The following is a 12,650-nucleotide window of genomic DNA, read 5'->3' on the forward strand; positions in this document are numbered from 1 at the left end:
TGTTTTCATCCTACATGTACATCTGAACCGCTGCCGGCCTACCTTTTGTAAAGGTTTCAAATAACAACAAAGAAAAAAGTTGTGACAGCTGCGCCCTCCAGTGGCAGCTGTCAACTACATCTAGCGGACAAATTGCAAAGTTTGTTTACGGGAATGGACCTGCGTAAGATACGAGTTCGATAAGTATTGCGACCTATTTTTCTTCTCCACCAATTTCGGTTGCAAAATGCTGAAATTCTGGTGGGACAGCGTGGAATATACTTGTTTCGGCCCCTATAGTTTCACAAACTTCCGAATTCCAGCGCTATACGTGGCCTTCAAATGGCGTTTGTAACGGTGGTGCGTTCCAGGCAGAGAACTATCATTGTGTTTCTTTTGGCGAAATATCAGAGCATCGCAGATATCCATATGCACTTTCAGAATGTCTACTGAAATCTGGCAGTGAACAAAAGCACGGTGAGTCGTTGGGAGAGGCGTCTGCCATCATCGAAATAAGGCCGCAAGAAACCTGTCCAATCTCCGCGTCCCTACTGATGTCACACAACTTCGACTTCTTCAATGATGGAACGTGCGGACACTCTCATTTGAAGTAATAGACGGATCACAAAAAACACCTCACTGCATAATCAGATGTCTCTGCTTGTAGTGCTGATACACTCGTCCACCAGGTGTGTGCTCGCTGGATTCCTCGCCGCCTACCAGATCATAAAGGGCAACGAAAGATCATCTGTGCGGAATTGCTTGCGCGTTACGAGGCTGACCATAACAATTTTTTGTCGAACATGGTCGCAGGTGATAAAACATCGATTGAGCACTTCGAACCGGAAGCAAAACGGCAATCCATAGCGGAGCCACACCACTTCACCCCCAAATAAAAAGTTCGAAGCCGCACCCTCACCCAGTAATGTCATGGCGACGGCTTTCTGCGGCTCTGAAGAGGTTATTCTGTTTGATGTCTTCCCTCATGGTGCAACGATCAACTCTGAAGTGTATTGTGTTAGCCCCAGGAAGCCCCAGCGCGTTCGTCGCCACAAAAATGCAAATGAACTTCTCCATGACAATTCAATCCCTCACATTAGGCTGCGCATCCGAAAGGAGCTCACAAAACTTTGTTGGACTGTTCTTCCTCATCTACTCTACAGCCCGGATCGCGCATCTTCCGACTTCCATCCGTTTGGCCCGAGAAAGGACGCACTCCTTGGGAAGCAGTACGTGGATGATAGGGGGGTTACTGATTCAGCAAGACATCGACTCCGACGTCGACTAGCAGAGTGGTACCACGCGAGCATGATGCAGGGACTTACCGAAAACCAACAGACTTTACACAAAAGCTTTTTAACAATTTCGAAACTTTTTCTCGTTAACAGACCCCGATTGTCCACCACCCTGTGGGGTGGCGGGTGGAAAATATTGTTTGTTTAAAATGAAATATAAATTGTTTTGTAATGTAGAAAAGATGCAATTCCCTGCCGTTTTACCATATGTGGGGCGGCGGGTGGAAAATATTATTATTATAAATGTTCCTATTATTTATGCTGTTGTTTTGCCTTTCTCAACACTGGCTCTCTAACTACAATTTTGGCAACCAGAAAGTGATTAGCAAAACGTGAAACCTGTAATTAGAATTCCTAGTGCCCACTTCATCTGAGAAATACACTTATAGCTACAGCTTATAGCTCTGAGAAATTAGGAGATTCTCTGGGATTCATAATCAAAAACGATCGTGTAAAAAAGTTCTCTGTATTATGAAAGTCACAGATGAAAAAAAAAGAATCCACACAATCTGACTAACAGAGCAGTTTAGAGTCTAATGCGCTGATGCAACTATAACTTCCAAATTAAATGTTTAAATGAATGCTCGCCATAATTTGATGATTAGGTTCACCAAACGCCACGCTAAATAAATGTAGAATGTCTGTCCCGCGGCGGCACGTGAAAATACGACATACGCAAACTGAAGATAGATAATTAAAGTCATCCCAGAATTAACACTTCTCTCGAACACGATTTCATGGTTACGCGTATCCCGAGTAACTTAATACGGCATCAGAGGCTGTTTATAGCAATGATACCGACGCGACGCGATGCGACTCCCGACACAGATGGTGTGCTATTCAGCGTCTGGAAAGAACTGGGGCCTTCCTTCCTCGCGCAGCCTTCTTATATATAAAGCCGCGGTGCGAACGGCTAAGGGAACGCCTGATCAAATTGGCTCTCCCGACTAGCTGCTGGGCTAGTAATGCACCACATTAAATTATTGAGGTCCGCTGCTCGTGGTCGTGCGGTGCGATTTCGCTTTCCACGCCCGGGTTCCCGGGTTCGATTCCCGGCGGGGTCAGGGATTTTCTCTGCCTCGTGATGACTGGGTGTTGTGTGTTGTCCTTAGGTTAGTTAGGTTTAAGTAGTTCTAAGTTCTAGGGGACTGATGACCATGGATGTTAAGTCCCATAGTGCTCAGAGCCATTTTAAATTATTGAATAAATCATCGCTTCCTTTGCTGATAGCCGATGAAGCTCTCAATTTAAATGTGCATTCAGCACACAGGTAAGTGATCATAATAAAAGTCTGACGTAGCTAAGTCAATTATTTTGGGCGAGTGAATTAATTTAATTACACTACACGCAGTAGACGAGCTCTGAACTTGCCCTTTGGAGATACGCTATCGCTATAGTTTTATAGTTATTCAATTGAAACTTCTCACATCTTTATGATTATAGCGGATCTCCATTCTACTTAAATCTATACATCCTAGCCTTATTTATTAGCCTACTTAATCTATCTTGCTTCTTTAATTTTTAAGACAAAAACCAGAAAATTATGAATTTCAACAAAAATTTTAATTTGTGAGATCCGGAAGACTGTTTCTATTAAATTATTATTAAAAAGGAATCTAAATATAAATTTTAAGTCTCTAGCTCTTTTCTGTTGCACCAATGATTTTTATAGAAAAACGTCCAAATTTCGAAAATGGTTAAAGTTATCGAACTGATATTCAACACATATTAATTTAGTATTACTCCTGACATGCTAGAACCGTTTCAGGTTATTTACTTGATTTTTAAAGTATTGCGCAACATTTATGACGTCAGAGCTAGTTACAGCGGACTGGCTGGCACACAATGGAAAGACTGATGTGAATTTATTACGGCGTGAGTAGGCTGCTTCCCTACAACCCTCTCCTCCAAAACAATTTTCGCTGTTCATGCAGTAAAACAACATAAGAAATCACTCTTTGATTTATTACTTCTGTTCTACTATCTCGATTCGCAAGACGTTTTGCGGACAATACCTGCATACCTACATGTACCGCTGCACATACCTGCAAAATTATATGACCGTATGGCATATAGTTCAGGAAATATGATGTCTAAAACATTGTGATGCAGGCCGTCATAGTAAGATGGCGGAAGGCCGTCGCATTAAACGGAGATTATGTTGAAAAATAGGGTTTCGTGGCCAAAAGATGGGGGAATAATATGGTGTATAAGAATCCTGAATGAAACCAATCCGCTTTCAGAAAATAAATGTATTACTTCACATATTGAGCGCTCCTGGTAGATACGTTACCTCTGTTAGTGATCGTCGAAAAGAGTTCTTTATTTACACGCAACACCATATATTCCAGTTCAAGCTTCCGGTACATGAATAAGGAAGTCAATGAAACTTTTAGAAAGCAAGAAGTAAATAAAAAAATATTGGCGCAAAGCGAGATGTGAACTGGTAATCTCAATCCGCGCCTGAACAGATAAACTGTAAGTAATGTTTTATAACTTAGTGCAGCAATCAGTATTCCTTTTTTTAGATTTTATTACGCAAATCTAGATTTCGGCTAGTGGTTAGTCATTCTCAATGCACTATTTTCTATTCTCGATGCATGTAATCGATGCATGTAAGTTCAAAGAAATATGACTGAAGCCAGAACAACCGTATTTGTAACGGTCACCGATACCATGACCTCAGCTTAGAAGTTGGAGGAACTGAAGTGGCGGCAGTTATGCGAAGGGCAGGACGGCCTGACACTGCCCCTCGTATAGCAGCTGTGGCTTGAAATTTAGAGTAACAGCTCGGCAGCCTTTGTAGTCTTTCAAATTATTAGGAATAATTAATCCGGGGTTCGGAAAATTTCTTCGCCCCTTCGTGGTGATATTTCTTAGTTTGGGCAAGACCATGGTGGTCTCTGATCACCCGAGAAATTGGTTTAAGCTAATTTAGCTGTCAATTTATTGTCATTGACTTTTTGAATTATAGGGGGTAAACAAAAACCTTTCCGTTTGAGAGCTTTGCTGCAGCTTGTATGCAACGTAGCGCGACTTCGATGCGGGTATACAAACACCAACATATAGTCAGAGATTAGTTTGGCATTCGTTTCTTTCTGAAGTGTGTGTCGTAAGTGCAGAAACGTGAACTATGTGACGTTATTACCAAATGACGCTCAAACAGTAACAAGTGCTGTTATTCTTTTCCTGGTTGCCGGAAGACAAACATTGATAGACAACCATCGGAGAAGACTAGAGAGAGATCTGGCGCACATATAAACACTAGAACAGGATCAAAATTAGTAATATTCTGCTCGTTCTGGCCACTGGTTCAAGACTGTACAATAGGTGCTCATAAAGATTTAATTGTGACAGCAAAAATGTCAAGCTGTGACCATGAAAATTGGGACAATATGTTGTGTGCCAAGCTAAATGGTACACAACAAAAACCATGAGGGGCCGCCACCACACAGGCGCAACCACTCGCCTAGTGCTTCTCGGTTCTGAGAAGCAGCCTCCAGATGGCGCTCACAAATTCGGACTACTTTTTGCTTCTGCGCCACATCCATCTGCGCATCGTGCTCATACACTGATAGTGTTGACAGCCGCCAAAGGGAGCGCTGTGAGCCATGGATTACACTGCTCTCGCCTTGTAGTGTCAAAAATGGAAACCCTTCCACCGACAGGCACAAAACATGATGCATTGCAGACACTCAGTTCCAGTCTCACAGGCAGCTAGTGCAGTTCAGCGTCTACAGCCACTTCAGTAAAGCCCCTGCTATTATGCTACAGAGCATGATTCTATGAATTTTTCTGAGAAGACAACATTTAAAGTTAGCACTCACTGTTTACAGAGTAATAAGATGGTTAACCAAGACTGTCTGCAATATTTACTATTAATCATGGGGTCAATGTCACATACTACCAAGAGAGAGTTGTATTAGGTAGAGGGCATCCAGTGCCACGCATCAGACTGTTACCAAAGTTGTATCGTAAGTATTACTAAATGCCTTGGTTATTTCTTACCGACTTTCCACTTTTCTATTCTTGTGCCGCCCTTTCAAGCACGTGTTGACAATTTGCTAACTCTGAACATCTGTAGTATTAAACCACTTTTCTGCCCCCGTGGAAGTTTGAGCCAAATTAATAGAAGTATTCAGTTTACAACATTCCCAGCACAGTGTTAATCCTTCCCCTTAAATTCGCCGTTCACTGCGACACATTTTTCCCAACGCTGGTTGGATCTCTATTTGGTTTGTACACCTCTGTATTTTAGCTGTTCAGGAATCTTCGACAGCTTCCTGTATCGCTTCACCGTGGCAGCCTACCATACCCTAGTCAGGTGACTTAGTTGGTAAGCTCCTGCGACTGTTTGCCCATGGTGAGCGTAATCTATAGTAAACCATAAAATCCGTCCTAACAGGCCTCATAAGGTCCAACGGTACCGACCGATCACTGTATCATCCTCAGCTGATAGGCGTCAGTGGATGCGGATATGGAGGGGCATGTGGTCAACGTACCGTTCTCCCAGCCATTGTCAGTTTTCGTGACTGGAGCCGCCCCCTCTCAGTCAAGTAATTGCTCAATGGGCCTCACAAAGGCTAAGTGCAACTCGCTTGCCAGCATCACACGGCAGACCCAGACATCGTCCATCAGAGTGCTAGCCGAACCTGACAGTGCTTAACTTCGGTGATCTGACGGGAAATGGTGGGACCACTGCGGCAAGGCCGTTGGCTGTAGCACACCATGACAATCCCAAAAAGCACTCAGCATCCCCTTGCCAGATGATGGTTGGGTCTTTGCTACTATCAACGGCGGTGAACCCATATGTTTCCACTGCTTGTTTCGATACTTTCTCTCTGTGTCTTAGTGATACACCAAACACTCGTGGCTAAAGAAGTCATTTGGGTTAACATGGATATAACTGCAACTTTTCCACTGTTTCCTTGGTCCGGCGGGATGTTTTGAGTGGATATGAGTAGTCACAGAACGCAGAAAACTGTGACCTTTGTCGTATTCAAAATGTCCTGCAAGATGTTTAAAGCCGATACATGACTGATTTTTACTTTTTGGACTACCGTGCCGATTGTGAAACATCTCCGGACTGCGAGCGCCAAGGTGCTCATTTCTCTTGTAATTCCCTTTTATTTTTCACAGAGAGGTGGTGTGCCACATCGTCCTTCGTCATTCAGAGTTATTTGACCACAATGGAAGTGAATGTGCCCGCTATCCAATGCGCCATATTATGGTACATTGTTTCCAGAATGAAATATCACTCTGCAGCGGAGTTGTAACTTCCTGGGAGATTATAACTGGATTATAACTGTGTACTGGACCAGGAGTCGAACGGAGAGCCTTTGCCTTTCACCGGAAAATGCTCTAACGACTGAGCAACACAAGCACAACTCATGACCCCTTACAGTTTTACTTCCACAGCACCTCATCCCTACCTTCCGAACTTCACAGAAGTTACAGCGTCGGGTTAACGAAGAGGGCTGTCGAACTGACCAAACTGGATGTGGTTTTTATATGTAAATACTGGGCCAGTACCCACGTCGATCAATCAGATACACAGACATTTAGAAAACGTTGTCACACTTCAACATGAGATTTACACTAGACGCAGATACATAGGGTACACAGATTCCGTCTCAGAGGGCAGTGCTGGAGTCAGGGCAGACGTCCAGCCACTAGCTGCCATTAAAAATACCTATATAACAGTTCCGATGCCGTAGAGAAATGAGAAAGGAAAAAGATAAAAGGAGAACATAAACATGGAATGCCGAGGTCACCATCCTTATGGGACAATTACTTGTGAACGCCCGACCGCCTAGCCGCGCGGTCTAACGCGCTGCTTCCCGAGCGGGAAGGCGTGCCCGTCCGCAGCACGAATCTGCCCGGCGGATTAGTGTCGAGGTCCGGTGCACCGGAAAGCCTGTGGATGGTTTTCAAGGCGGTTCTCCATCTGCCTCGGCGAATGCGGGCTGGTTCCCCTCATTCCACCTCAGTTACACTATGTCGGCGATTGCAGCGCAAAACACTGTCTCCACGTACGCGTACACCATAATTACTCTACCATGCAAACATCTGGGGTTACACTGGTCTGGTATAAGACGTTCCAAGGGTGGGCCCACTGGGGGCAGAACCGCACAATAACCCTTGTTTCAGTGTGGGGTGGGTGGACTGATGTGGCCTGTTGTGGGGTTGTGAACCACTGAGGGCTGGTGCGGGACGCAGCCTCTCCGTCGTTTCTAGGCCCCTGTTTCAATACACATAATACAATTAACTTGTGACCAATGCACAGCGATAATTTCGAAATTGAGCTACTCGCCATCAGCATTACAATAGTACTTTTCATAGAGCGTACGCCAGGGACATACTGAGTGACGCAAAAGGAAGACAGAAAAGACGTATGGTGCGTGCGTGATTCAAAGGCACTGCTTCTCTGAAGTCTCTCTGGTGTATTCATGTTCGAAGGGCTGTTCAAACTAAGCACAAATCATTACCTTCTAACGGACAATACCATATTGGCGAAAGTGACTGCTACTGACTTCACTGTCATTACAACCAGCTACGTTCAGGGACAGTCCTTCTACACTGAAGAACCGGGATATGGTCATTTGATGGGAGTGGAGGGCTGACTATTAACTTTGATGAGTTAATTTGATTCTGATTTATTAATTAAAGATTCAGGCAGGATACCATGAACATTTGCAGACAGAAATGACGAATGAAAATTTTTACAAGACCAGGATTTGAACCAGGGTCTCCTACTCACTAGGCAAACGTGCTAACCACGACCCCACCCTGCCACACTGCCTTTGTAGAGCTACACGGACTACCCTAGCATCCCTCATTTCTCAATCCAAGTTCCCATTCACACCTCAACCCATTTGGTATTCCCCCCAAACTTTAACACATTGCAGAGGAATTTCTACTGTAAAGAATAGCGCTCACGAAAGAACGAAAATGTGGATCCTGCCTGAACGCAAGGCGCAGGTGCTTTAATCAAATGAAACTGTACGGTTCGAGGTAGATGTTTGAGATCTGAAAAGGTCTCTCGGACCCACATAGTTTCAGTTGATTAAAGCACCTATGGCTGGGTTTCAGGCAGGGCCCCACGTTTCATTTGCTGCTCACTTGCTATTCCAATTCCGTTGGAGCACCTCTGCAATACTGTGCCAGGGTGGCGTAGTGATTAGCACACCTGTCTAGTGAGCAGTAGACCCGGGTTTGAAACCCCGTCTTGGTACAAATTATCATTCGTCGATTCAGTCTGCTTATATACACCATAGATGTTAGAGGCTTGAGAAGGCCTCTGGAACCATGTAGTTTCATTTGATCAGACAGAACAGTTGAAGCTCTCAACGGTGACTGACATGTGATGTCCACTTATCGTTCGGGATGCGGGGAGCTTCACCATGCTGTTCGCGAAGGATGGGACACGGTAGAACCTCTAACGTAATGCCTCTGAGAAAGCCTGAAACTGTCACCATAAATCACTACAGCGGTCTCGGTGATACCTTTGAACAGAGCCTGATAACCGATACAGCAATTAAAGAATCCACCAACAGTAGTTTTATTTGCCCTTGAATGCACTTCCATTAAAACCTCACGTTATTTAATAAAATCTTTCCTTCGATTAAAACAGTTACTACATATGTAGAGGGAGAATTATGCAACCCGCCTTCGATCTAATGATCACTGTTCTTGGTTGGTTCGTTGATCTGCGGAAGGGGGCCAAACAGCGAGGTGCCATCGGATTAGGGAAGGAAGTCGGCCCGGCATTTGCCTGAAGCGGTTTAGGAAAATCACGGATTGCGGGCCGCTCTGAACGAACGGTTCTAGGCGCTTCAGTCCGGAACCGCGCTGCTGCTATGGTCGCAGGTTCGAATCCTGCCTCGGGCATGGATGTGTGTGATGTCCTTCGGTTAGTTAGGTTTAAGTAGTTCTAAGTCCAGGGGAAAGATGACCTCAGATGTTAAGTCCCATAGTGCTTAGAGCCATTTGAAAAGCACGGAAAGCCTAAATCAGGATGGCCGGCCGTGGGTTTGAGCCGTCGTCCTTCTGAATGTGAGTCCAGTGTGCAAACCACTGCGCCACCTCCCTCGGTCCACTATACTTGAAAGTACTATTTAAGAACGAGCCCTGAAATTACAAATATAACGGGCTCACCAAAATCAGGAATAAAGCTGAAATAGTGACTTTACCAACAAAATTTTAAAAAGAATAACTTAACTGGCAGTTATTAAATAATGTTAAAAATAATCAAAGTTGCCTCGGAAAGCTAGCAGCAAAGCTTAGAGGAAGGCCCTCGAGAAGGCAATGAAATAAGCTACTGTGCTAAGATACTATTCAAATACGACCACTAAGTCTACTTTAAAATGTAACACAACGTGAAGGTGATACACGTAACTTCAGGAGGTAAAGGCCTTAAGATAGGGCCGCACATAATTATTATATCGACACTACACACCGCCAGGGCAATGCGGCCACACAACAGACCCACAAAGCTGCTTAGGGAAACAGGTCGGATTTGCCGCCTGCCTAAATACGAGGTGCATTCAAGTTCTAAGGCCTCCGATTTTTTTTCTAATTAACTACTCACCCGAAATCGATGAAACTGGCGTTACTTCTCGACGTAATCGCTCTGCAGACGTACACATTTTTCACAACGCTGGCGCCATGATTCCATGGCAGCGGCGAAGGCTTCTTTAGGAGTCTGTTTTGACCACTGGAAAATCGCTGAGGCAATAGCAGCACGGCTGGTGAATGTGCGGCCACGGAGAATGTCTTTCATTGTTAGAAAAAGCCAAAAGTCACTAGGAGTCAGGGCAGGTGAGTAGGGAGCATGAGGAATCACTTCAAAGTTGTTATCACGAAGAAACTTTTGCGTAACGTTAGCTCGATGTGCGGGTGCGTTGTCTTGGTGAAACAGCACACGTGCAGTCCTTCCCGGACGTTTTTGTTGCAGTGCAGGAAGGAATTTGTTCTTCAAAACATTTTCATAGGATGCACCTGTTACCGTAGTGCCCTTTGGAACGCAATGGGTAAGGATTACGCCCTCGCTGTCCCAGAACATGGACACCATCATTTTTCAGCACTGGCGGTTACCCGAAATATTTTTGGTGGTGGTGACTCTGTGTGCTTCCATTGAGCTGACTGGCGCTTTGTTTCTGGATTGAAAAATGGCATCCACGTCTCATCCATTGTCACAACCGACGAAAAGTAAGTCCCATCCATGCTGTTGTTGCGCGTCAACATTGCTTGGCAACATGCCACACGGGCAGCCATGTGGTCGTCCGTCAGCATTTGTGGCACCCACCTGGATGACACTTTTCGCATTTTCAGGTCGTCATGCAGGATTGTGTGCACAGAACCCACAGAAATGTCAACTCTGGAGGCGATCTGTTCAACAGTCATTCGGCGATCCCCCAAAACAATTATCTCCACTTTCTCGATCATGTCGTCAGACCGGCTTGTGCGAGCCCGAGGTTGTTTCGGTTTGTTGTCACACGATGTTCCGCCTTCATTAAACTGTCGCACCCACGAATGCACTTTCGACATATCCATAACTCCATCACCACATGTCTCCTTCAACTGTCGATGAATTTCAATTGGTTTCACACCACCCAAATTCAGAAAACGAATGATTGTACTCTGTTCAAGTAAGGAAAACGTCGCCATTTTAAGTATTTAAAACAGTTCTCATTCTCGCCGCTGGCGGTACAATTCCATCTGTCGTACGGTGCTGCCATCTCTGGGACGTATTGACAATGAACGCGGCCTCATTTTAAAACAATGCGCATGTTTCTACCTCTTTCCAGTCTGGAGAAAAAAAATCGGAGGCCTTAGAACTTGAATGCACCTCGTACATCGCACAGCAATACGTTTTCAAGTGTACGAAGCCCGGCCGCTACATTTACCGTTAACTAATCGGACCAACTGGGTGGTGTGAATCATCGTACTTCTTGGTGACGCCACACATATCAATAATTACGGTCAAACGAGTAACTTAGATTAACCAGCTAACTACAGTGGTATACCACTACTAGATTAACCAGGGATTAGTACAACTACATATCACGGAGCGAGGTGGCACAGTGGTTACCAACAAATGTTCAAATGCGTGTGAATTCCTAAGGGACCAAACTGCTAAGGTCATCGGTCCCTAGACTTACACACTACTTAAGCTAACTTATGCTAAGAACAACACACACGGCGATGTCCGAGGGAGGACTCGAACCTCCGGCGAAAGTGGCCGCGCGATCCGTGACATGGCGTCTCTAACCTAGCAGCCACTCCACACGGCAGTGGTTAGCACACTGGACTTGCATTCGGGAGGACGACGGTTGAAACCAGCGTCCAGCCATCCCGATTTAGGTTTTCGGTGATTTCCCTAAATCGCTTAAGGCAAATTCTCTTTATTCACATGAACTGTTAAATGCTATTGACAAGGGATTTCAGATCGATTCCGTATTTCTCGATATCTGGAAGGCTTCTGACACTATACCACACAAGCGGCTCGTTGTGAAATTGCGTGCTTATGGAACGTCTGATCAGTTATGTGACTGGATTTGCGATTTCCTGTCAGAGAGGTCACAGTTCGTAGTAACTGACGGAAAGTCATCGAGTAAAACAGAAGTGATTTCTGGCGTTCCCCAAGGTAGTGTTATAGGCCCTTTGCTGTTCTTTATCTGTATTAACGATTTGGGATACAATCTGAGCAGCCGTCTTCGGTTGTTTGCAGATGACGTTGTCGTTTATCGACTAATAAAGTCATCAGAAGATCAAAACAAACTGCAAAACGATTCAGAAAAGATATCTCAATGGTGCGAAAAGTTGCAATTGTGACTAAATAACGAAAAGTGTGAGGTCATCCACATGAGCGCTAAAAGGAACTCGTTAAACTTCGGTTACACGATAAATCAGTCTAATATAAAAGCCGTAAATTCAACTAAATACCTAGGTATTACAATTACGAACAACTTAAATTGGAAGGAACACATAGAAAATGTTGTGGGGAAGACTAACCAAAGACTGCGTTTTATTTGCAGGGCACTTAGAAAATGTAACAGATATACTAAGCAGGCTGCCTACACTACGCTTGTCCGTCCTCTTTTAGAATACTTTTAGAATCCTTACCAGATAGAACTGACGGAGTACGTCGAAAAAGTTCAAAGGAAGGCAGCACGTTTTGTATAATCGCGAAATATGGGAGAGAGAGTCACAGAAATGATACAGTATTTGGGCTGGAAATCATTAAAAGAAAGGCGTTTTTCGTTGCGACGGAATCTTCTCACGAAATTCGAATCTCCAACTCTCTCCTCGGAATGCGAAAATATTTTGCTGACGCCGACCTACATAGGGAGGAGCGATCACCACGATAAAATA

General features: G+C 44.6%; 1 protein-coding gene across 1 annotated transcript in view; it reads left to right on the top strand.

Moving 5' to 3' along the window:
• The window catches only part of LOC124805240, a 329,228-nt gene that overhangs the window by 21,807 nt on the left and 294,771 nt on the right, over positions 1–12,650 (top strand). The gene's annotated exons all lie outside the window — the stretch shown is intronic.

The sequence above is a fragment of the Schistocerca piceifrons genome, chromosome 7 (assembly GCF_021461385.2).
Source record: "Schistocerca piceifrons isolate TAMUIC-IGC-003096 chromosome 7, iqSchPice1.1, whole genome shotgun sequence".
Lineage (NCBI taxonomy): Eukaryota > Metazoa > Arthropoda > Insecta > Orthoptera > Acrididae > Schistocerca > Schistocerca piceifrons.